The 25,486-nt window shown below is 44.9% G+C and overlaps 1 long non-coding RNA gene across 1 annotated transcript in view; it reads left to right on the top strand.

Annotated features, from left to right (window-relative positions):
* The window catches only part of LOC102399284, a 211,810-nt gene that overhangs the window by 116,866 nt on the left and 69,458 nt on the right, over nt 1-25,486 (top strand). The window contains exons 6-7 of the long non-coding RNA XR_328346.4: nt 6,670-6,746; nt 8,054-8,154. This is a non-coding gene — a long non-coding RNA (uncharacterized LOC102399284). The remainder of the gene's footprint in view (nt 1-6,669; nt 6,747-8,053; nt 8,155-25,486) is intronic.

The raw sequence follows: 25,486 nt of genomic DNA, 5'->3' as shown, positions 1-25,486 counted from the left end.
GTTTGGACTTGTCTTATGGTTTTACTTCGCATTTCCCTGATGATTAATTTGCATTTCCCTCATATTTCATATATTTTACATATGAAAAGTGCCCATCTTTCTATTGAGTTGCCCTTTTCACTGATTTGTGGAAGTTTTTTATATTATCAATATATGGACTGCAAACATTTTCTCCAGCTCTATGGGGACTTTTTCACTTCCTTAATGGGGTTTTGATGACTAAAAGTTTTAAAATTTTCTCTTTTTCCCCCTCTTTTAATAAGGAGGGAAGATTAGAGAAGGGATTTAGAGAACTTTCTCTAAAAGTTCTTAGCCTTTCTGAATGCCAGCTTATCAATTTTCCCCTTAAGCACTCATGCTTCCTGTTATCCTTTGAAGACGTCTTTACGTACTTGAAAGTCATGAACATATGTTTCCCTATGCTATCTGCTAGAAGCTTTAACGGCTTCATAGTCACATTTAAATCAGTAATCTGTCTGGAGTTGGGCTTTGTGAATAGTGTGAGACAGGGGATCTTACACCACTTATTGGAGAGACCCTGCTCCCCAAACTGTATAGCAGCCGTTACCTTTGTGACAGTCTGATAAAGCCCGTATGTGGATCTCTTGCCAGACTCTCCACTCTATTCCATTGATCTATTTACCCAAACTTGCATTCATTCATGCAGTTGTAACTTGTCTCAATATCCTCCAACTTTGTTCTTCAGTACTGCTTGGCTAGTCTTACACGTTTCCATTTCCTTAAGATCCACTTGTCATTTTCTCCCCAAGCAACAGCTTTCTGAGATTTGACTCTGTATTGAATCCAAACATCAGTTTGAAGGAGAACTGACATTTTCACAATATTGAGTGTTCTATTTCATGAACATGGTATATTCCCTCTATTTTTTTTAAAGGTATCCTTTAAAGTCTCCTATGCTGAATTTTAGTTTTCACTGTGGAGGTCTTGAACATATTTCATTATATTTATTCCTAAATCTTTGATACACTTTATGCAATTGTACTTGTAAAGTAAAATTTAAAATTTATTTTCTATAATGTTTCTATAAAGAAATACAGTAGGAATTTATGCACTGCCCTTGTAGCTCAAAGACTTTTAGAATTCACTTACTAATTCTAAAAATTCACTTATTAATTCTTCAGTTCAGTTCAGTTCAGTCGCTCAGTTGTGTCCGACTCTTTGTGACCCCATGAATTGCAGCTCGCCAGGCCTCCCTGTCCATCACCACCTCCCAGAGTTCACCCAGACTCACGTCCATCGAGTCAGTGATGCCATCCAGCCATCTCATCCTCTGTCGTCCCCTTCTCCTCCTGCCCCCAATCCCTCCCAGCATCAGAGTCTTTTCCAATGAGTCAAGTCTTCGCATGAGGTGGCCAAAGTACTGGAGTTTCAGCTTTAGCATCATTCCTTCCAAAGACATCCCAGGCCTGATCTCCAGAATGGACTGGTTGGATCTCCTTGCAGTCCAAGGGACTCTCAAGAGTCTTCTCCAACAACACAGTTCAAAAGCGTAATTCTAATAATTCTATTAATTCTCCATCTATGTCTTTCCCTAGTTTTCCCTCATCTCTCACCTCTGCCCAATTTGGTAGCAATGCATGGAAGAGAAATGAAATTCACCTCATCCCATAGCCCTTAATATGTCAAAAGTATGATGAGTACTGGGGCAAAGCATGGTCTAAAATGAGTCTGGGCTTATGATCAAGTTTGATCTTTCTGTCAAACTTTATTTAGCAACCTACATTATAAGTGGGTTGAATTTGTGAGGCTGCACTCGCTAATGCTTCCTTATATTCTCTGTGATGTTATATGGGAGATATTTGGTGTGACAGTTATTATTACTGGTCAAATGTTAAAAAGGATTGATGAGGAAGCTGGAGAGCTTGATGCTGCCACAAATATAAAAGCCAGCCCCCTCATCCTGTGTGCTGCAGACCATGACAGGGAACATCTCTTTAAATCGCATTTGCTTCATTAGCAGAAGCAGCTCAAGATCATGCAAGCTCACTCTAATTTATCTTGGTTTGTTGTCATCCTGTGAGTCAGGAAGGGGACTGCATTTCTGTTTCCAATTAAGGCTTGATGAACTCCAAGGCAAGGAGCCGGGGTGGAAAGCTGGAACTAGGGAAGCAGGAGGATTAAACCTGGTGGAGCATAGCCAAGAGCATTTAGCAAACTCAGGCATTCTTCATCGGAGTCTGCTCTGTGCCTGTGACTCTGCCTCAGAATAGCAAAAGGAAAAAATAGCAAATAGAAAATCTCCAGATCTCCAGGAGGGCTCTGCACACCTCCTCACTGCTCCCCAGTCCACAGACCCTTCCTAAATGTCTGTGCCATGAATGGAGGGCAAAGGCACTCAGAGACAACGTTGTGTAGGGGAAAGAGCAAAGTTTTTGGAATCAGACCCCCCTAAATTGGACCCTGGGCTCTTTCACTCCTAGCTGAGTCACCTTGAACCCACTGTCTCTCCTCACTGAGCCTATTTCTTCAACCATGGAAAGGTGACCATGATGCCTACTTGGCACCATGGGCCCTACCCTCTAGCATGGCACCAGCTGACATGAGCTGAGTCTCAGCTTAGGCTCTCCAGCTGGCCTCACTCGTCTTCACTGGCCACCCAGACACCTCTAGGGTTTGAGTTTGCAAGCCTTGACCTGGCCCAAGTACCAAGCCACTTCCTGTTTCTATGGAGAACATGATGAGTGAGCCATTGATGAGTGCAGCCATCTGTCTCTCAAGCTCTGTTTAAAATGCCCCCAATCATCAGTGTTCTCTATAAGCCACCAGGGCAGAAACCGTTGGTGGGCTGAGAGTCAGGGATAAAAGTCTTCCTGAAGGACTCCCTAGAGGGTGGGCTTCGGATCAGCAGATTGGCATCACTTTACACTCGTTAGAAATGCAAATTCTTAGGCCCCTCTGAGACTACTGAATCAGAAACACCGAGCAGAGCCCAGCAACATTTGCTTCAGCAAGCTCTGCGGGTTCCTGGAATGCAGGCTGACGTTTGAGAACTGCTGGTCTAAGCAAGCGCTGGAAGCAACACAGACCCAGCTCTATAGTCTTCTCCTGCCTGGGACTGAGAAATAGCCGCGGGACTCTGGGGTGCTCGCCTAGGGCCACGGGGCAGCCTGTGAGCTTCTCGCGGGTCTATCAGGAGGTGGCCCATTGAGGAACAGGACACACAGCTTCCTCGTGAAAGTCTAGTCCTTCAGCCAGCTGCTCAAGCCTTTCCAAATGGCATCTTCTTCTTCTCTAAGCTTATTTGCCAGACTGCTCTGCTCTGCTCCAGCTCCTCTTATCCCTCGTGTGGACACTCCCCGTTTGTTCATGTCTCCACTGAGCTCTTAGTTTTCTGACGGTCCTTCCAAAGTGTAAAGGTCCAGGTCAGCTTTCCCAAAATGTGCTCCTATTGATGCCAGTCGGTGATGCTGAAAGTAAGCTCTGTGGTCAATGAATGTGGGAAATTGTGGCTTACATGGCTCACCTGGTGCAGAATCTACCATAATGTTTAATAAACTAATATCCATTGTAAATTCCCAAGAAAGTAGACTTCAGAGACAGAATTTTCAAGACTGATTTAAACACAAACCCTTTACACCATATTTTGAAGGACGTTTTCTGTGGGTCACACTTTCAGAGAAGTATGTGTTGTCCTGTACTTCCTCACAGAGTCATTTAGGTTTATTTACGAATCCAGGCTCTCCAGCTAGGCAGATTATACAGCTGTTTCACTGTGCTAACACCAAGCTCTGGGTATCTTAAGTATCTTTGATGCTGCTGCTACTACTGTTTTCCATTTGAATAACATTTCTGAAGCAGCCATTTAGTCTTTACAGTATCTCTCTAATCACTGTGCTGAAGTCATCTCTAAGATCCAGGTGCTTTAAGAGCCAGGTTGGGGCAGTAGATTCCTCAGATGTTCAAAAGTGATATTTGCAGAATGAGCTGGACCAGAATCCTGGTGTCCTGATCACTGGTTCTGGGGGAGGAACAGGTCTTGGGGTTTTTTCCCATATGCCCAAGTGTCTCACTGTTGACAGAGGGAAGAACATGAGGGTCTAGGCAACAGCAGGAGTCTGTGTGGTTGTTCCTGCTCCCCATTGTCCAGCATTAGAAATACTTAGATTTCATAACACTTTGTACACCTCAAACTTACAGTGTTATATGTAAATTACATCTCAATAAAGCTGGAGGTGGAGGAAAGAAAAAAGTTTTCTTTCAGTAAGCACAACGCAGGAATTCTGGCTTATCTGGATGCCTAGAAGGTACCTTTCTTATAAAAGATGAGCTGGTTGCAGAAATGAAAAGGTAGAGAGAGGGGCCAGTGAGGAAAGTTAGTCCTTATTCCCAGCTCTCAAAACACCTGTCATCAAATCACAAACCACTGGACAAAGGCAATGCCACATATTAGTATCTGGAAGTGGGAATTCCTGGTCACTTGGGGGTTTGAAGTCCGGTCAGGACACTGCCACTGCCTAGCCATTAGGTCTGCCTACTTTGGTTCCACTGGAGCAAGATAGTTACAACATTCAAAGTATTATCTGAATTCCTCAAGAGAATCTATTTTTAGCACAATGATACACTTCTTTGCTGATTCCCCCCACCCGCATTTGCTCCAGAACACCTAGATCCTGAAGGAAACTTACTTTCATGATTGCTGTTCTTAAAGGAAATAGGGGAAATCTCCAAGGAACCCTCCTTCCTAAAGAAAGGGTACTAGACTCAGAGCCAGAACCAGAGCTGGGAGCAGAAAGTGGTGAATAACCTGAAAGAACAAGGCTTCCCCCAGGGCAGCGCTGAGAGCAGGGCTGTGGTTTGCAATCGTGATAGGAAGTCTCAGCCACAGCACGGGGGAGAGCTGAACGGACATCTCTGCATCACACCCAGCCGGCAGTGACCCTCCGATTCCCGTGCATGCCGCGTTCTTGTGTTTCAGTAACTGCAAAATTGAATCTCCCTGTGCCCTCCACTCTTCCTTTTCAGGATTTTTATGTCTGTTCTCCTAAGCTTATTTTTTAGATGGATTTTATATTGTGACATCACATTCTACCATGATTTTACAGATTGTCTTGGGAAAGACATACACTTTTACAATGTCAAATCTTCCCATGTATGAACAGGATGTGTTGGGAGGATTGTCTTCTGGCATAAAGGTCTCTCCTTGCTGATCAATGCCACCACTGCGCAGTGACAAAGATGGCTTTGGTGAGAGAGATTTGGTTCAACGTGTTGTTGAAACCAAAGGGCATTCCATTTAAAAGCCACTCATTGTGGTCGTCCTTTTGGCCAAGCCCTGTATCATGTCCTGTTATGGAAGACTCAGTCATGAGTGAAAGCCCATTAGGATGGCTACTTACTATCATATCAAAAAAACAGAAAATAGTATGTGTTGGCAAAGATGCAGGGAAATTGGAACCCTTGGGCACTGCTGTTGGGAATGTAAAATATTGCAGTGCTTTGAAAAACACTGCAACGGCTCCTAAAAAATTAAAAACAGAGTTAACATATTTTCCAGCAATTCCACTTATTGAAAGCAAAGACTCAAAGAGATATTTGTACACCTAGGTTAACAGCAACATTTTGCACAATAGTCAAAAGGCAGAAGCAAACCCTACTGTCTGCTGACAGATGAATGGATAAACAAAGTGTGGTGTGTGTATATATACACAGCGGTATATTATTCGGCCTTAACAAGAAAGGAAGTTCTGACATGTGCCACAGCGTGGATGACCCCTGAGGACATTACGTTGAGTGGAATAAGCCAGTCACAAAAGGACAAATACTGTATGGTTCCACTTATGTGAAGAACCTAGAGCAGGGAGATTCATAGAGAGAGAAAGTAGAGTGGTGAGAGTCAAGGACTGTTGGGGAGCGGAAAAAGGGAGTTAGTGCCTAATAGGTACAGAGTTTCAGATTTGCCAGATGGAATGCGCTTTGAAGATGGATGGTGGCCATGACGGTTGTATAACAGTACGAACGTACTTGATGCCACTTAAAAATAGTTAAGATGGAAATTTTACGTGTATGTATTTTACTGCAATTAAAAATAAAAATAATTTCAGAAAAATTTTTTAAAAAGATGAGTGAGGAAAACTGTGCATGTTCAGGGAACTCCGTGGGGGAAGAACAGTGGCAGAGGGCACAGGACAGAGGCACCCTGGCCTGCCAGTGGTGGGTGGAGAGCAGCTCTGTGGCATAGACCTGCCTCAGCAGCAGACTTAATCCCCCAGCGCATGGAGGCTGGGTGGCTTAGGGAAGGACTCTAAGCTGGCAGAATAATGGTCCGAAGAGATGAGGGAAGGGATAGTGAGGGAGTTGGGGGTGGACATGTACACACTGCTATATTTAAAATAGATAACCAACCAGGACCTACTGTATAGCACAGGGGACTCTGCTCAATGTTATGTGGGCAGCCTGGATGGGAGGAGAATTTGGAGTTGCTCCGCTGTGTGCCTGAAACTATCACAACATTGTTAATTAGCTATACTCCAATATAAAATAAAAAGTTTTTTTTTAAAAAAACAAGAGACTTCCTAAAAGCATATTCCAAAGCCCACCACCACATTTATCTTGTCATTGGGTATGTTCATGAACTTCCTGAAACCTAAACATCACTCCTGATTTATGGATTTCCTTGCTTTCTCCTTCTCCCTCTCACATTTCTCTTAGGTGCTCTGCTTTTTGCCCTTGCTCCTGACAGATGCTGCAGCCCACACCCAGGTCCAGCCATCCTCTGTGGAACTCAGGTGAACAATTTTCCTGCTCTGAAGCTTTTAGTTCCCATTGCAGAAGGTCACATTATTAATTACAACAGGCCCAAGCACATTTGGGGAGGTAACTCTGTTACCTTGCAGAAACTGCAGAGTTGACACTTCATTAATTGAAAGTGTAGATGCTGGCATTAAGCATCCAAAGAAATCCATTAAATTGTATCTAAATGTAATCTAAATGCTGAGAAGAAAGGGGGTCCAAAATGCTTCTAGTAGAATTCCTGCAAAAATTGTGACTCATTAAAACCAAACTCCATTATCTCAGCCCCAACATGGTTCATAAATATAAAAGAGCCTATCTTCTTAGTCACATGGTTTTTGTTTTAGGAAATACAGTTATTTATTATAAAAAGATAGCATTTATGTTAACATATAAGGGGTTGGTTTATTTTCAGTGAATTAATACATATTTGTAATGTCTTGCTATTCATTTCTAATATGGTAAATATTAGAAATATTTACCATATTTCTAATAGTCAAAATAGCCCATATCAACAGTCTCTTTTGGGGGTTCCTTAATAACTCATAAGAGTATAAAGGGGTTCTGAGTAAAGAAGTGAAGTGAAAGTCGCTCATTCGTGTCTGATTCTTTGCAACCCCACAGACTATAGCCTGCTAGGCTCCTCTGTCCATGGAATTCTCCAGGCAGGAATTCTGGAATGGGTAGCCATTCCATTCTCCAGGGGATCTTCCCAACCCAGGGATCAAAACCAGGTCTCCCACATTGCAGGTGGATTCTTTACTGACTGAGCCACCAGGGAAGCCCAAGAATACTGGAATAGTAGCCTATCACTCTTCCAAGGGAACTTCCCAACCCAGGAATCGAGCCAGGGTCTCTCACATTGCAGGTGGATTCTTTACTCTCTGAGCCACCAGGGAAGCCCAAGAATACTGGAATAGTAGCCTATCACTCTTCCAAGGGAACTTCCCAACCCAGGAATCGAGCCAGGGTCTCTCACATTGCAGGTGGATTCTTTACTGGCTGAGCTACCAGGGGAGCCCATAAGAGGGTCCTGAGACCAAGCATTAAAGGAGTCACTCAGCGTAGGAGTCCCCCAGGGAAGAGGAAAGATGTTGGTCCCCACATCACAGTATGCAGGTGGTGATTCTCCAGGCTTACAGCACTGACGATAAGCAGGAGGACCAACAAGCCGAGCCAAATGTGAGAACTGCGCCTGACAGTCAGGGCCGTTTGGGAGGCGCTGGGCTTGTCTGCATGGCACTTGGTGCTGGCACCGTGGCCAGGCAGCCCTTGTTATTTCATCCCCTCCTCGTCCCCACAGGTCACCTCTGAGAGTAAGAACTGTGGTCTCCGAGTCCTCTCTGCCCACATCTTCTGCCCCTGCACAGCGCCCCCTGGAATCTGGCCAGACTCCTCCCCTGGGTAAGTGCCCGTGTGACCGTCCATACCGCTACACATACCGTCCATGGATATTGTTCTCCTGGCAAGACCAGCATGCTCTACATCATGTGTTAGCTGCTTGGCGAAATGTCGTATTGTCATTGTCATGGTTACTATTCAGAGATTATATTCGAGTTCACTTTGCCTTTCTGAAAAGTGAAGATAATATTCCCTGACTTCCGTCCTCCCAGGGTTGCTTCAGGAGACAAACTGGCTAATGTGTCACTCAAATACATGCATAGGGCCCAACCATCAGAGGTGGTCCATTCAGGACGCAGGAGGGAACATGTGGCTTCCCTCTGTGGAGTCAGGCTGGCTGGTTTGATCCTGAAGCGATCGCCAAGCAGTGAACTGATCTGGGTGACGTTATGTAATTTTCCTGTGCGTGTCCATCTGTAAACGGAAGCGGCAGATGCCCCTGAAGTTCAGGGCTGTCGTGAGGATGAACTAAGATGAGGCATAGAGCTCTGCGTGTGGGTGCCTTGACTATAGGAAGCTTTCAGGGGAGGCTCTTTTTGTAATATGAAGGGAGACATCTGGTTTTATTATAAAACTCCACTGGAAGGGGATATCGTCTCTGTTTCTGGAACTCTTTGCTCAATGAAGGGGATCGAGTGTCTGGACAGGATGCAGGGCCCATTCATTCAGGTCGGAATTCTACAAATGATGGGGGATCAGGAAACCGCCTAAGCAGGGGAAAGGTTTCTTAAAAAGATAAGTCGGGTTCCTGTGCATGGAGACTGTTCCATGGAGACCGTGTACTGAGGAGGCAGACAGGAAGGAGCTGCAATGATACAAGAGGTGAGAAGTGGCTGGTTCTAGCAGGCTCTGGGAAGTGGAGGTGATGGGCTTTGGTGACTGGGTGGATGATGCTGGAGTTGAGGAGAGGAAGGGGTGTAGAGTGACTTCATATTTTGAGTCAGAATAAATAATATTTTCCTTCTGCTGACCTGGGCTCTGGAGAAAGTCAGGGAAACAAATGTTCAGTCTTGACCTTGTGGAATTTAAGACTTTTCCAAGCAGCGCCTGCCAGCATCCTTCCTTCTCCACCTGGCCCCACTCAAACCTCCTGCAAACCCCAGGCCTCCAGCTGCCTAAGAAGCTGAGAGCCCTTTGGATAGTGTTCATCCCTCTAGGGGCATGACTTCCTTCCTATGGGAAGCCGGGCCAGCTCACAACATGTGGGCCGCTTCTGCCCCTGTCAGCAGACACCTGGCCCCAAATCCCTTCTGTTTGAGCTAAGGGAGGCCTGGACTCTGCTGCCCATTGAAGACCCCTGCTTAGGAGCCAGAAGCACACAGAAACTCCTCCTCCAGGGAGTCCACATGTCACCAACCTCCTTTTCAGAAAGACCAGCTGATCAGGTCACACAGCTCATGAGGAACAAAGCTGGAATCCCACGTCAGGGCAGTTAGACTCCAAACCATTCCTCCTCCTCTGCTTGGCCTTGGCTCTGGGTTCTTCTCTGAGCCCCTTGGCCCCAAACTGCTAGACCACCTGGGCCGCTGTCTAGATCCGTCTTCCCAGTTCTTTGCAAACCCTGTCACCACACACACCTCCTAGGAGAACCATGTGCGCTCCCGGACATGCAGAAATCCCTGTCCACCCACAGCGTTCAGTCATTCAGCAAATGGTCACTGAGGGCCTCTACATGGTAGCAAACCTCACATTCACACGCACACACACACACACACACACACACACTCACACGCGCACACACACACACACACTCACACACACACACACACACAGGAAGTCTGCTCACTTTCCTTCCCCTATTGATTTGTGCAGCTCAAATTGGCCTGGTTTTACTCCTAGACCCAGGAAGAGGCCCTCATGTACCCATCATCTTTCAAAGCAGAGTGAGCAACCAATACTCATTTGAGCCTACTAAAGATGATTTAAAAGTAGCCCAAGAAGTTTGCCTCAAGGTCAGGGCCATGGATTTTTTTTTATCCACCCTCCCTCCCCCACAGACAGAATCCAGGAAATGCCTTTATGTGAAGAAACAGTTTGCTGAGCACTGGAATAGTGCAAATGAGATTATAGGGAAACTGTTTAATCTTCCCAACAGAATAATTCCCACTCAGCATTCTTAAACTGAGCATCTCATAGGGGAAAAAATTAATGCTTATTATAAATCAGCCTTATCTGTTTCTTGATGCACTTTCTAAAGTCCTAACCACTTCTTTAAAGATATAGGATAACCCAGGCCACTCTGATTCAGCCTGTAAGACAGAGTTGGTTCTGTTTCTGTGTTTGCACAGACCATCCATCTTCAGAAAAGCGTGTTCAGCCCTAACCCTGCCCTCCAGTACTTCCAGACCTGTCATGCTGCTTTGTGGAAACTTTCCATCACCACCAAGCAAGCAAGGCAATTCCACAGGAAGAGCAGATGATGAGGGAGTTGGCCAAGACACAGGGCAAACTCATCAGATAGATGTCTTCTTCTTTATTACTCTTTTTTTCAACACCAGTTGTCTCCTGAATGAGTGAAAGTGAATTATGAGTATTATTAAATCAGTTTCCAACAAAAACTCTTGCCAGTTCTGTGAACCTGGCTTCGCACGATCTGCTCCTGAGAACAGTGCATCTTTTCTCGATGCAGGCAGATGGGTTGGGAGGGATAACAGAGGACGAGATGGTTGGATGGCATCACCAACTCAATGGACATGAGTTTGAGCAAGGTCGGGGAGATGGTGAAGGACAGGGAGGCCTGGTGTGCTGCAGTCTGTGGGGTTGCAAAGAGTCAGATACGACTGAACAACAGTACAGCATCCTCTTGGATCGTGGAGAATTAGTGATTTCCTCCCTAATTAGTGTCAGTTAGATCTGCAGAGCCTTGTTAGAGAAGGGACCCGATGTGACGCTGCAGAACCGTGGGAGCAGATTGTCTGGGACCAACCCTCCCATTCTCTCCTCACCAGGGCCCCCAGTAGGACTCTGGGCTTCTGGACTGGAGTTGACCCCTGACTCTCTTCTTACTGAAGTTTATCTAAAGTAGCTTCTGGTGGGTGGCGAGCAGCAGTCAGCTTACCCCTGCAGGGGAGGAGGGTCAGGAGGCCTGAAAATAAGAGAGGAGAACCAACCCAGCTAGAAAGCACACTGAGCCCTGGCGTTGTCCCATCAGCCTTCACGTTTTTCCCCGCTGTCATCTTCCTTTGTTCTGAGTCTCTTTCACTTTCATTCTTTTTTTTTTTTCTTTTTATTCTTTTGTGTTGCTCATGTTTCGCTAACTGCCCTCAGATCTTCTTTGTGAACAAGGTGAGGTTTACAGGAATAAGTGAGAATGAGTGAGGGACCGACCTCCCTCACAGCATCCTCTAAACCAATGTAAGGATGTTTCCCCATCTGCTTGAAGAAACATCCTTACAGAGCCAGAAGGGGCTTGACCTGAGAATTCTCTGCCACTGGAAGGAGAAGCTGATGACAAACCCCGTCGCTTGCTTCCTTTCATGAGCTCAGCCACTGACTGTTAGAAGGCTCATATCCAGTGGCCCAGCCAGGAGGAATCTGCCCACAGCAGGCCACCCCAGGTCCCTGTGGACCCAGAAACTCATAGTGGGGCTGTAGGAAGTACATCCAAGGTCGACTGTCCCTCCATTTATGATTATACTGGCCCAGATGGTGGCCATCTGAAAGCTGACTCTGGATGAGGTGCTTCTGTAGAGTGAGCATCTGCAGGATACCCAGGGCTGTCTGGTAGGTCTTTGGGGCCAAAGAGAGCCTGCTTAGCTTCTTCCACCTCTGCCAACAGCAAAATGTAGTGTCGGTACCACAGTCTTTGGGCAGAGAATGCCCTGGGCACCAAGGCAGAAATCCTATAACGGGCAAGGCTCTCGGCCAAGCACATTTAAATAGTGCTGGTAACAGCGTGAGGACCTTCGTTTCCCCAGCACAGCATTCTTTGTAAGCAGGGATCTTGCCAGCTGGGCAGGAAGCCACCATCCCCCTACATTTTGTGGAGGTGGGGTTGTAAGTGCGGATTCATCCAGGACACTAACCAAGGTCATACCGTTGGTCTAGGACAGAGGTGACTTCTTTCTGGGAGGCTGGCGTCCTATTTACTCTACAAGGACGTCTGCCCTCAGGCACTGTCAGTGCTGGGTGGAAGCTGCAATCAGCCTGTGACGGGACTCTATAAATGTGCTTATTTGGAGAAACTCTGTGATAGGAGGGCTTCCCTGATGGCTCAGACGGGAAAGAATCTGCCCACAGTACAGGAGACCCAGGTTCGATCCCTGGGTCGGGAAAATCCCCTGGAGAAGGGAATGGCTCCTCACGCCAGTATTCTTGCCTGGAGAATCCCATGGACAGAGAGCCTGGACAGCCACAGTCAATGGGGTCACAGAGTCGGACACAACTGAACGACTAACACTTTCACTTTTTCTTTCTTTGATAGAAAGAAAGGAGGATGTCCCAGTGGGGCCTAGTGATTAAGACTCCATGCTCCCACTGCAGGGGCTGCAGGTTCGATTCCTGGCCAGGGGGCTAAGATCCCACATGCCTCATGGCATGGCCCCATAACAAACAACCCTGTGATAAATCCTTAAAGGAAATATTCTGCTGTAGAGTATGCCTACCCACCTACGTTCCCATGAAAGCACCTCTCCACTCCCCACATCCATCCTGCCCTTACTTTGCCACTGTTTATCACTTCTGGGAATCACAGAATTCCCTATGGAGGCTCTGGCAGGTGGGGTGGGCTGCAACCTCAGATGCCTGTTTGGTTCATAGGGAAAGCATCCATGCTTAATAGGTCTATGCAAGTCTACATCAAACAAAAAGTAGCATCATTGAAAACAGGAATATAATCAGACCCACATCCCTTCCTCTCTTCCTTTGTCGTAGCAGCTCAGCCAGACATGGCCTCATCACCTCAGTTAGGCTCCTGCAGAAGGTGAGTTTTGCCTTGAGATGATTTAACAGAACACTGAGCCAGGCCCACACAACACCTCTCAGGGGTTCTGATGAGGATTAAAAGCTGCATGAATCCTGCACTGGGTCAGCTAGCTGTTACTTCTATGCCCACCCCATTTGGTGGTGGAGAGAAGTAACCCCACCCACAGTTCCTACTGAAGGGATAGCCTGAGGTTGACCACAGCTGAGCAAAGGTGGCCATCCAACCCCACTGTGGGGAAAGATGCAGGAAGAGCAAATCCATGGACTGGGCTCAGGCTGGTAGGCTTCTCTTTTGAGAATGTCAGTTACAAAACCCAGACCCTGCGACTAGACCCTGGGGCATGAGGAGTCAGGCCCATGCTGTTGCCATGGTAAGTCTGAGCCAGTCTTTCAAGTATTCGTTGAGAATCTCTTATGTAGAGGAATCAGACAGAAGCAGAAATGGGAGAGTCTTAGGACCGAAGGGTAAGAGACCTTGGGTTCTGACTCAACAGACTCTGTCCCGTGAGCCTGGCTGACTTTATTTTCAGCCCTTGGAAGTCTATTCAGTTGCCTGTTAAGGCCTCACAAATAACCCTCCTTTTCTTAAACCTCCACAAGGGGGATTCTTTTTCTTGCTGATCTGTGTGCCTGGAGTAAGACAGCTCTTTATACCCACCATGAAAGTCAGTGATGGTGGGATGTGTGCTCAGGCCAGTGATCCTGCTGCTAAGGGCAGGAGGCTGGGGTGCAGGCACACTGGCCAGATGAGAGGGCTGTTTGTGGGAGGCAGAGTTGCCATAGAACGTGCTCAAGGAGGAAAAGCATAGCTGCTACAATGAAGCAGATCCAAGGTATTTGTCTCTAAAACATGGTTGTTTTTTTTCCGTCATAGTTTCTCATTTGTGAAATCAGGACGTCTCTCACAATTCGCTGTCTGGCAGCTAGAACCGTTACAGTTATTGTGAACAAACTTGGCCAGGGCCGTTCCCAGTGTTGTCACTTCAGCTGAGTTATATGCATTTGTCAGACCCACAAATGCTGAATTTGTTACTGAAAATATCTTCAGAAAGGTTTCACTGTAATTTGGCAAACAAAAAAGTCATTGTGTTTGTAGAAAGGCATGAAAACGGAGCAGTGGAGTATATATTTTATATTAATGAAGCCCGTATTTTTGTTAAAGGAATGATTGCAATCTCATATTTCTTTCAAAGCAATAACCAAGTGCTTTAGAAACTTGCGGGTAGAAGAAATGGAGGTACATTTTGTCCTGAGATAAATGCACAAGGATGGCTTATCAGCCACCAGCACAACGCGACCGCAGGCAGGAGAGATTACCAAGGGCCTCAGAAGAGATGAAAGGCATTTCAAAGCACCAGGAAGCTGGCATGCCCTGTCCATGCATTGCTAAGGCTGTGGCCCAATGTACTGAGCAGTGGTTTTCTTTCTTTTTTTTTTTTTTTTTGGTGGTACGAAAAATATTGATATGACTTATAGTTGAAGGAATCTTAGATGAGATGAAATACATTAATAATAATAATCAAACTGTGGCTGAACAGGCTTATGCCCAAAAAGGAAGAAAGGCCACTCATGCTTCAGTCCCTGTTTATCCGCAGCAGGTCACAGTAGGGGAGAGCAAAGGATCTCATAGCTCTGCAAAAGTGTGAAGTCAAAGGTTCTGTGGCTATGGATTTAACACATGAAGCCCACCCTCTGCGCCACACCAGACACTCAGAAACTTGCCGTTGGTCACGTTGTCTGCCAGCGACAATGAACGTGTGGAGTGACGACTAGGGGAGTTTCAGTATCCTGTGTTTCTCTTCACTGCAGGGTGCCCACACTCCCAGGTCCGCACCTCGGTTCTCCTCTTCCCTACCTGACTCTCTTGTTCCTTCTTTCTCCATCACTCTCAGGGGCTTCAGAAGTAGTGATGTGAGAGCATGAGTTCCTCCCAGTGTATCAAAAAAGTCCATCAAGAAAAAATATACATGTGTTCCCCAGTATAAAGTACCTCTATTTTCATTCTTTTTATGGCAGAGTAATATTCCATTTAGTGTGTGTGTGTGTGTGTGTGTGTGTGTGTGTGTATACAACATCTTCATTATCCATTCATCTGTGGATGGACGTTTTGGTGGCTTCCATGTCTTGACTCTTGTAAATAGTGCCGCGGTGAGTGCTGGGGTGTGTGTGGCTTTTTGAATGATAGTCTCTGGTTATACACTCTGGAGTGGGATTTTAAGATTGTATGACGACTCTGTCTTTAGTTTCTTAAGGAACCTCCATGCTGTTCTCCATAATGGCTGCACCAATTTACATTCCCACCAAGGTGTAGGAGGGCTCCTTTTCAGTTTGCAAAATGACTTAACAACTCTGAAACCTTATTCTATGACAATGCTTTCAATTGATTTGTCATAGAATATTTCAATTTTGATATTATTGTTGCCAAAGAGAAAATTTGTCTTTACGAGTACAACGGTAATTATAAGTCAGCTGTTGTCATTTTGACAACACCAACCTAAAGTCATCCAAAAGGGGCTTAGCAACAGATTAAAAGTTCAGGACTTCAAGACAAGGATCACTTGGTACCCACTTAATGTCAACATAGCTCATAGACTGTACGGCAGAAGCAGGGTTGAAGGTTGAGTGTATCATCCATGTGACTGAGAGTATGCTTAAGATAATTCAAACGAACAGTTTTTGAGAACATAACATTTTCAAGGTTATCTTTGGGGGAAAGAAAAAAAAAATTAACTCTCCAGGATTCTCCCATCCATGGATACCAATGTGTATTATACTCTAATCTCTGCCATCTTCATTGTTGGGGAGAGACAATAGGCCAGGAGAGACGAGAAGCAAGTGACTCAAGGCTATTCGGTCACTTCCCTGGCATGGCTGGAGCTCAAGCCCAGAGCCTGTCCCATTCCACCCAGCTTTGTCTTTATCATTTCAGCTCTTGTGCTCCATGAAGCAAGTCTGGGCTCACTCAGTTCAGAAATACAAAATGATGATGCTAAAGGATACTTGGTATCTCTTAGTTTAGTTTTGTTTTTTTTAATATATATTTTCTGTGTCTCCATTAAAGCCTAGAAACTTTCCCATTAACATCAATTCATTGAGGACAATTTTGTTTCTAAGCTGCAACCAGAGCTCCCTCTAATGGCTATTTATTTGAAAAACAAATTCTAGGGGAAATGAAATAACTCCTGATCTTTTAGAACTGAGGACCTTTAAAACTATTGTTGTCTAACGCGCCATTACTGACCTTTGCAACTAGGTCATTTTAAAACAAGACTTAACCCAATGTGCTGATTAATTTTGTGTGTCAGCGTGACTGAGCGACAGGATGCCCGGATATTTGGTCGCACGTTATTTGGGATATTTCTGTGAGCGTGTTTTGGATGAGATCTCCGTTGAATCAGTAGCCTGAGTAAAGTAGATTTCCCTCCCTCGAGTGGGTGGACTTCATGCAGTCAGCTGCAGGCCTGGATAGAACAAAAAGGCTGATCGTGTCTGGAGCAAGAGGGAACTCTCCTGCCTGACTGTTGAGCTGGGGCGTCGGTTTTTCCTGCCTTTGGTGTGGAACTGAAACATCAGCTCTTCCTGAATCTTGAACCTGGCCGCTCTGGGATTGAAACTGAAAATGTCAGTTCTCTTGGTTGTCAGGCCTTTGGTCTCGGACTAGTTACACCATTGGCAAGCTTGGGTCTCAGCTCACAGTTGCAGATCTCAGCTTCTATAATCAGGAGAGCCAATTTTGTGTGTGTGTGTGTGTGCGAGCGTGCGCGCATATGTATATACACACAGTCTATCAGCTCTGTTTCTCTAGTGAACTCTGACTAATTCACTAAAACACTTGATTTCAAGGCACTTAAATAAAATATATGAGGGACTTCCCCAGTGGTCCAGTGGGTAAGACTCTGCCTTTCAATGCAGAGGATGTGGGTTCACTCCCCTCTCAGGAAGCTAAGGTCCCACATTGTGTGGGGTACAGCCAAAAATTTTTTTTAAATAAATTAAAGCAGTTGTACTATTAAAAATGTTCAGCTCCACTGATGTTGCATTTTACATATTCTTATAGCACATTTGATAGGATCCTCACAAGCCATGCTGGGAGACAGAGCAAATATCCTGAGCTCAGAACAGATAGAACTGATGCCCTGATCCCCATCGATAGAGCTGACCTCTAATATTGTGCCTTTTCCATTATAATCGCAGTATCACTCTGAGTCATTCTCTGCCACAAAACAGGAAGACAGCCTCTCCAGTTGTTTCACTCACATACGCTATTGCTGATTTTCAATCCAATACGTGCTCTTCAATGGCTGTTTTATGGCTGACTTGGTTCAGTAACCTAGCACACAATGTGAATAATCCCAGGCTCTTACGATAGACAAGAGAATAAGATTACTTACTGTCTCACACAAACAAGTCCATACTGGAATTCCAGGGTTTTTTTGTTGTTTTTTTTTTTCAGATAGTTTTACTGTGATCCTTTCTTTCCCACAGTTTCCTAAGTGGAAACCTGATTATGAGGCTCCTGTAAAAGTATTGATTTATCTATGGGAAGGAGGTATAAGTGATCCACATTTACCAATGTTACCATTCCCCTGCATCTAAAAATGAGCAGGAATTGTTCCCAATAAAAACCAGGACTTGCTCTTTAAACTAGGTTTCTATATTGTCTGTTTCCCTGGACCTTGACTTCTTCATTTATATGTCTTGGAGATTATTTAATAATAACAAACAAAGCTTTCACTCATTTCCCAAGTATTGTATATTATTCCCTTATGTGAATTCCCAGTAATTAATGGGACATCTTATTAATGAAATTCAAGTTTGAAGGCAGAATAGAATATATTAATTAGTGATGAATAATAAACATGTCTCAAAGACCATGCATTTAATCTTCTTTTTATACAGAATATTTATAAATATGGTGATTTTTACTTGCTCTGTCTTCATGGAGAAAACTGTAACTAGAATTTCAGATAAAGAAGGATGGATTGAAATTCCTCCGTCATATATCTATAATATGCATAATCACAAGTTGGGAATCAGGTCACCTGTATTACAATTACAGGAATATCTACATAGAAGAGAACCGTGTTCAGTGTATAACCTGAGAGCTGTAAAACCTTGACAATGTTACCCAAATGTAGGCCTTTCCTCAAGAACAAAAACAAGAGCAAAAACTTGCTATTTTCCCCTTTTCTTTTCCATCTATGTGTAGAAGAGATAGAAATACTTTATACCCTGTCATTTTCTACTACATTCATTTATATATATATTATTATTGAAATATAGTTGACTTACAATGGTGTGTTAATTTCTGCTGTTAGTAAAAGGGTTCAGTTATACAAATATATGCATTATTTTTTGTATATTGTTTTCCATTATGGTTTATCGTAGGATACTGAACATAGTCCTCTGTGCTATACAGTAGGACTTTGTTGTTGATCCTTTCTATATATAAAAGCTTGCAGCTCCTAATCCCAACCTCCCACCCCAGCGCCCCCCCAACCACCTCCCTCTTGGTAACCACAACTGTGTCTATTTCTCCATGAGTGTTTCTGTTTTATAGATAGGTTCATTTGTGTCCTATCTTAGATTCCACATAGAAGTGATATCAGATGGTTTTTGTCATTCTCTTTCTGAGTTACTTCACTTAGTATGATAATCACCAGTTGCATCCATGTTGCTGCAGATGGCATGACCTTCTTTTTCTGGCTGAGCAGCATTCCACTGTATGTATGTAGCACATCGTCATATCCATTCATCTGTCAGTGGACATTTAGGTGGTTTCCGTGTCTTGGCTATCGTGAATCATGCTGCTATGAACATAGGGGTGCATGGACCTTTTTGAATTAGAGTTTTATTTGAACATATGCCCGGGAGTGGGATTGCTGGGTCATGTGATAGTTCTATTTTTAGCTTTCTGAGGACCTTCCATGCTTTTTCCTTAGTGGCTGCACCAAGTTACCTTCCGACCAACAGTGCAGGAAGGTTTTCTTTGTTCCGCATCCTCTCCAGTGTTTGTTATGTGTAGACATTTTTAACAAAGGCTATTCTGACCTGTGTGAGGTGGTACCTCATTGTAGTTTTGATTTGCATTTCTCTAATAATTAGTGACGTGAAGGATCTTCCCATGTGCCTATTGGCCATTTGTATTTCTTCTTTGGAGAAATGTCTATTCTGGATGTCAGTCCAGTTTTCAACTGGGTTGCTTATTTTTTTGTTGTTGAGTTAAATGATCTGCTTGTATATTTTGGAAATTAAGCCCTTTTTGGTTGCATCGTTTGCAAATATCTTTTCATTCTGTAGGTTGTCTTTTCAGTTTTATTTTTCTATGGCTTCCTTTGCTAGGGAAAAGCTTGTAAGTTTGATCAGGTCCCATTTGTTTATTTTTGTTTTTATTTCTATTGCCTAGGCAGACTGACCTAAGAAAGCACTGGTATGATTTACATCAGACAATGTTCTGCCTATGATCTCTTCTAGGAGTTTTATGGTGTCTGTCATGTCTTATGTTTAAGTCTTAAAGCCATTTTGAGTTTATTTTTGTGTATGGTGAGAGGGTGTGTTCTAACTTAATCAATTTACATTCTACTACATTCATTTTTTTAACTTTCTGCCACTTTCCATAGAAGACTTAAAGAAAAAACACAATGAAGTAGAAAATTATTACTATGTAAAACTGACATCAAGAATATGCAAAAGAACAAACTGAAGAACAAAGTCAAATATGAGTGTGTAAACTATTACTTATCAGAAGTAGAGTGGCAGGAACAGTTCATTGTTCACCAAAACCTGTTTTACTTCTTCTTGGGCACATAACTGGATTGTACTCCCCAGCCTCCCTTGCAGTTTGAATTTCAGCCAAGGGAATGTGAACAGAAGTTGTGTGTACTACTCATGGTCCATGAAAGCCTTCCTTTACATTCTTCCATACTCTTTCCTCCTTCCACTTGACCGGAAGGGACATGGCAGAGCCCTGCTCTGATTATGGCAGAGCATCTGTCATCCTAGGTCTTAAATACTTCTGTGAGGGAGAGGTATCCAGCCAATCCACATGCCTTCCCAGGATTGGCCCCTGAGCCAAGGCCCAAATGTTGATTGTCTTTGATCCATTAATCAGTGTTTGTTATTTCAGCCTAGTGTCACCTAAATAATGCATGCAATTGACACAAAGCACAATAAACCTGTATTTTCTTTTTGGAAAGTCTTTTAACAAATGGGAAATAGACTAGACAGAGATCCATGCAGCAAATAGCAATTCAGGGCATGCCTGGCTTTAAATTAATTAGTCCTCTTTTTTGACATTGGAGTAAGTCTCAGCTGGAGGAAGAGGTTAGTTAATCCTCTGAAGGGGTAAGCCCACAACACTTGGGCAGTGTGTCCACTGAGTCTCAGGAACCTTCGTGGCCAGGAGGTGTCCAGTTGAAGGACATCACCAGTTCAAAACACAGAACCATAACTGGAGACTGAGGAGCCCACGTTGTCTGTGAGCCATTGATTTGAAACCAAGAAGAAGATCCGTGGCCAGTGTCTGGAGTCAGTCAAATAGCAAAATCAAGAGCCCTGGGGAATGGCAGGTCTGTGTGGAAGTCAACAAAGCCAGGATCCAAGCTGCAGAGTCCATATCCCAGCTTCATTCCTGACTAGTTATGGATTCTTGAACAACTTATTCATGTTTCTGGGCTGATTTCTTCTCTTATAAAACTTGGATAATAAAGCCATGTAATTCAGAGCATCATGAGAATTAAATGTATCTAAAGGGCTTAGTTCAGTGTCTGGCACATGATAAGCATTCAGTAAATGATGACTGTTTTTTATTCACATGAATGAGAAGGATAATCAAGCACACCTTGGGAGCATCAGGATCCAGTGCAAGCCAGGAGCCTGGCCAGCAAGAGCTGAGCCCCAGGCTTTGCCCAATGTAGACATTCCCCTCTGATGCTGTGGGATGTGGTTCTCGGTCTTGGCCCACCTGGATCTGAAGTGTGGAGGAGTAGCCAAGTCATCCCACTACCCTGCAACTTCCATGGTTCACCTCCAGTGGCCACCAGTGGCCAGACAGCACGTAGGAGCTTGCTGGCCACTCACATGGGGGAGAGAGGGCAGCAATAGCAGGAATCACCCATCCTGAGGGAAGACACCCCTAAGGCCTCCCACCCATGCAGGGGGGCACCAGGGATTGTCAGTTATTGAGATTTACCAGGAAAAGAGGGTTTGCCTGGGCATCAGAATCTCAGATCCTCTAAATATCAGCTGTGTGACTTTGGGGTGAGTCTCTCAACTTTACTTCCTCCTCATCTAAAATACTGTCTTAAATTGCTATGTGATGAATAAATAAGATAACGTGGTATCTTATGGGATAACCAATAGGATATAGCTGAGTAAATCTTTAACACACGTCAGTGGAAGAAGGGAAATAGTGTTTATATGGTCTGTGCTGATGGGTGAGTGGCTGGGTCGGGCATGTGAACAACTCAATTTATTCCACAAACCACACTTGGAAGCATGGCTGGCTGTGATTAAACGCTTAATAACGTCCGGTGTGTGGCGAGCTGGTCCCCGTGCAGTCAAGGACCGCAAAGACGCTGTGAACGCCTCTAGTGGGCGCCCCATCCTACTCAGGGGCTGCTCCCTGGGTTCCTGTCTCCCACATCCTCGCATTAGCAGTGCTGCTAATGTGCATAGCAGAAGCTGTGGGTGATTCCATTTGCACTCCTTTCATTACTGGGCTCGCAGTATTTCCACCATATATTGAACCCTCTTCTGGGACTTCACCACAGGCTGAGTTCCTGGGTACAGTGAATTTTTTCCAAACTTTGTGACAAAGTCCCGATTCCATAGAAGTGGCTTTATCACCTGCTTTCCCTCTACATGCCTCTTAAACCCCATCCAAGCTTAACCACTCGGAGCTCACTTTCCTGCCTCCGTCTGACCATACACGGTGTTACCTCACCTAGGAGAGTCTGGTTCCTGGGAAGTGTTAGGGATGGGCAGGTGGGTCTCTGGGTCATTTGCTGGTGAGGCAGTTTATCTAACAGAAGAATCTCTACTCCTTTGACATTACAGTCTATTCCTTCATCAACTATTTTCTGGACTTTATAAATATCCTCCTATGTTTTTCCTGCCAGTCTCCTCCCCACTCATCTCTCTTCTCACAGCCTCCAGAACTGACATCGCTTACTAAACTGCTCTTAATGATGGAAAGTGTTTTGAACAATAAGTCCGGGTGTGTCGCTTCAGCACAGCTTCCCTGAGGAACTTGCGGCAGATCATGTACCCCTCAGGGATGCAGCTTTTCACCTGTAAATTAGGCATGTTGGCCTATGTGAAGTCTAAAGTTGTACTTGCTCTACAGAGCTGAATGAAGGGAGTGCTTTTACAAACTTCTCCGTCTTATAGCCTCGAATGACCCCTGTGCATGAGGACATTTCTGGCTCAAAAATGTCACTGGCTCTTATGAGAAACTGTGGGATCCATTTTGTGTAAAAATAATGTTAGTGAAGAATTAATTGGGGTGAAATGCCCACTGGTTTATAGGAGTACAGAGAAGAGACGGACTGCATGGTGAGAGAGGATCAGCGGGGTGTGTTTGTGTCTCGGGAGTGTGGCATGAAGGCCCGTGGGTAAGAGAATTCAGGCAGAGGAGCGAAGCCAGGAGTAGGCGGCCTCTCAGAATCAGGAAGAAGCCACTGCCCAGGACCTAGAGGGAAAGCTGGGTTGGGCCACACAAAGTTCAGATGGTGATGGCAAAAACCAAGAAGAAGCCGGGCAACATCAGGGGAAAAAAAAAAACAAAACACTACAAGATAAAAATCCAGAGCAAGGGAAAAAAGTCAGAGCAAGGGAAATCGGAGTGTAAGGCACAGGTTTGAGAGAATTTGTATCTGGAATGTTATTTTGACTGTGACCTCAGCGGCCTGTGACTATAGACATGGGATAACATATATTAATGCTCCCAAAACAAACTTCAAGTCCCAACAAAATACCTCGAATTTCCTGAGTGATCACAGTGGGGTTGACCTCCCAGGCTTCCTCAGCAATTCCCATTAAATCTGCCTTCTCTTCAAGCTGACGTTCCTATCTGCAAGGGCTCCCATCTCTCTGCTCTCTGAAGGTCTAGAGGTAGAGCCTTCTGGACTTTTTTTACTAGATCCAGACCACAGGGTCTCAGCGGAGCCAGAGCCATATCCCCTAAATCATGTCCAGAGATTTAAAGAGCCAGGACGGGGACAATGCTCACGTGGTAACAGCCTTCCTTTTCACCCTGTCTTCGGGAGTCTCATGTATCCTTCAGAGACGTTAGGAAAAAGGGCAGCTTGCGTAGAGCCACAGGCTTTCTCCATCACTGTGAACCCAGTCTGACTCACAGCCCCTGGTGTGAGTTCTCACAGGGACACCCATGGGAGAGAAGAGGAGACTAAGAAAGGGAAACCTGCCAGTCCCATGTGATTGACACAGCCCTGCGTAATTGACACCGACCATGGACAGTGCTCAGAGGCTCACAAACACCCATCCTTGGACTTACATATTTAAACAAAGCCCAAAGCCCTCGTCACTCCATTTCCACCCATTACTTCCTGATGCCGGCCGCTGAGCAGCCCCTCCATGTGCTGACTTCTTGCTCAAAGCAGCCCCCCTCACACCCCCACAGCACCTCCTCTGGGAAGAGGCTTCAACCTCCTCCTTGCACGGTTGACACCCTGCTCCCCTTTGTTGATGATAAACCTGTTGCTGGGTGGATTCCTTCCGATCTTCTGTAAAGCACAGTATGTGCCTAAGATACCGATTTTGCAAAGAACCAGATGTTCTCAGCAGCACCAATTCATGTCTGAATGACCTTTTTCTCGTTTGTTTTTTCATACATTTAGTTTTTATAGATATCAGTCGACATTGTATTGACGTGTTTTCCACCTGATTTTTGTGCTCTTGGTTGCGGTTAGTGCAGGCATTTCTCTTCATCTATTCATGACCAAGCTTGTCCCTTGTCGTTCTACTTTTTGTCCCTTCACTTACCTTCTATACTCCCTTAAAGTCTCCTTAGAAAGAGACGCTTACGTAAAATTTACGTTTTTGTGGCACATTTTCCCTTTATTTTTCTCCTCTTACTTTAAAACTAGCATTGATACACTTTACCAGCATGCTTTCTTTCTATTTGATATTGCTGACTCAGAGTTGTCTATTCTTCAGGGTCCACTTAACATTTTTCTGACATCTCTGAGATTTTCTCCTCTTCTAGTGAGGCACGGCGAGGGTTACTGTAGGGAGAAAAGCTGGTTCTGATGTGCCAGCTGAGGCATACAGTCACAGGGTGGTAAAAATAATGTAGAAATAGGATGTAGAGCCTCTGCCTGTGCGAAGCAAATCATTGTTGGATAAATGATCACGTGTGTGTGTGCATGTGTATGTGAGTGTGAGCATGCGTGCACATGTGCTCAGTTGTGTCCGACTCTCTGTGACCCTGTGGACTGTAGCCCACCAGGCTCCTCTGTCCATGGGATTCTCCAGGCAAGAATACAGGAGTGGGTTGCCATACCCTCCTCCAGAAGATCTTCCTGACCCAGGGATCAAACCTGTATCTCCTGTATCTCCTGCATTGGCAGGTGGTTTCTGTACCACTGTGCCACCTGTGAAGCCCAAATGGCCATAAGCAGCATATCTATAACATGCACAGCGCATGTGTGTTGACTACTTGATTAAAAATCCAACAGTTTTCAGGGGGTGCCTCTATCCACTATGCAACCACGGTGGGCAGTACCTAGGAAAGACTGTAATTTATTGCTGGAAAGATAAGAGAAATTACTCTTTAAAAGTCACCCCTGGGGAGGAGCTAAGATGGCGGAGGAGTAGGACGGGGAGAACACTTTCTCCCCCACAAATTCATCAAAAGAACATTTAAACACCGAGTAAATTCCACAAAACAACTTCTGAATGCCGACAGAGGACATCAAGCACCCAGAAAAGCAACCCAAGTCTTCGAAAGGAGGTAGGAAAAAAATATAAAAGACAAAAAAAGAGACAAAAGAGGGAGGGATGGAGTTCCGTCCCGGGAAGGGAGTCTTAAAAAGAGAGAAGTTTCCAAACACCAGGAAACCTTCTCACTGCCGAATCTGTGCTGAGCCTTGGAAGCACAGAGGGCAACATAACAGGGAGGAAAAATAAATAAACAATCAAAACCCGCAGATTACAAGCCCTATGGTAACTCCCCCAGCAGAGAAGCAGCGCAGACGCCTGCACACGCCACTAGCAAGCGGGGGCTGGGCAGGGAGGCACAGCGCGGGCTGCATCGCTTAGGGTAAGGACCTGGCCTGAATACCCTGAGCGCTATCTGAGTGAAATAATTTGGGCTAGCAAACCAGACTGAGCGCTATCTGAGTGAAATAATTTGGGCTAGCAAACCAGACTGTGGGATATCTACCACGTG

The sequence above is a fragment of the Bubalus bubalis genome, chromosome 21 (assembly GCF_019923935.1).
Source record: "Bubalus bubalis isolate 160015118507 breed Murrah chromosome 21, NDDB_SH_1, whole genome shotgun sequence".
NCBI lineage: Eukaryota > Metazoa > Chordata > Mammalia > Artiodactyla > Bovidae > Bubalus > Bubalus bubalis.
The sequence above is the reverse complement of the archived record's forward strand: the minus strand, read 5'-3'. Positions and strand labels throughout refer to the sequence as shown.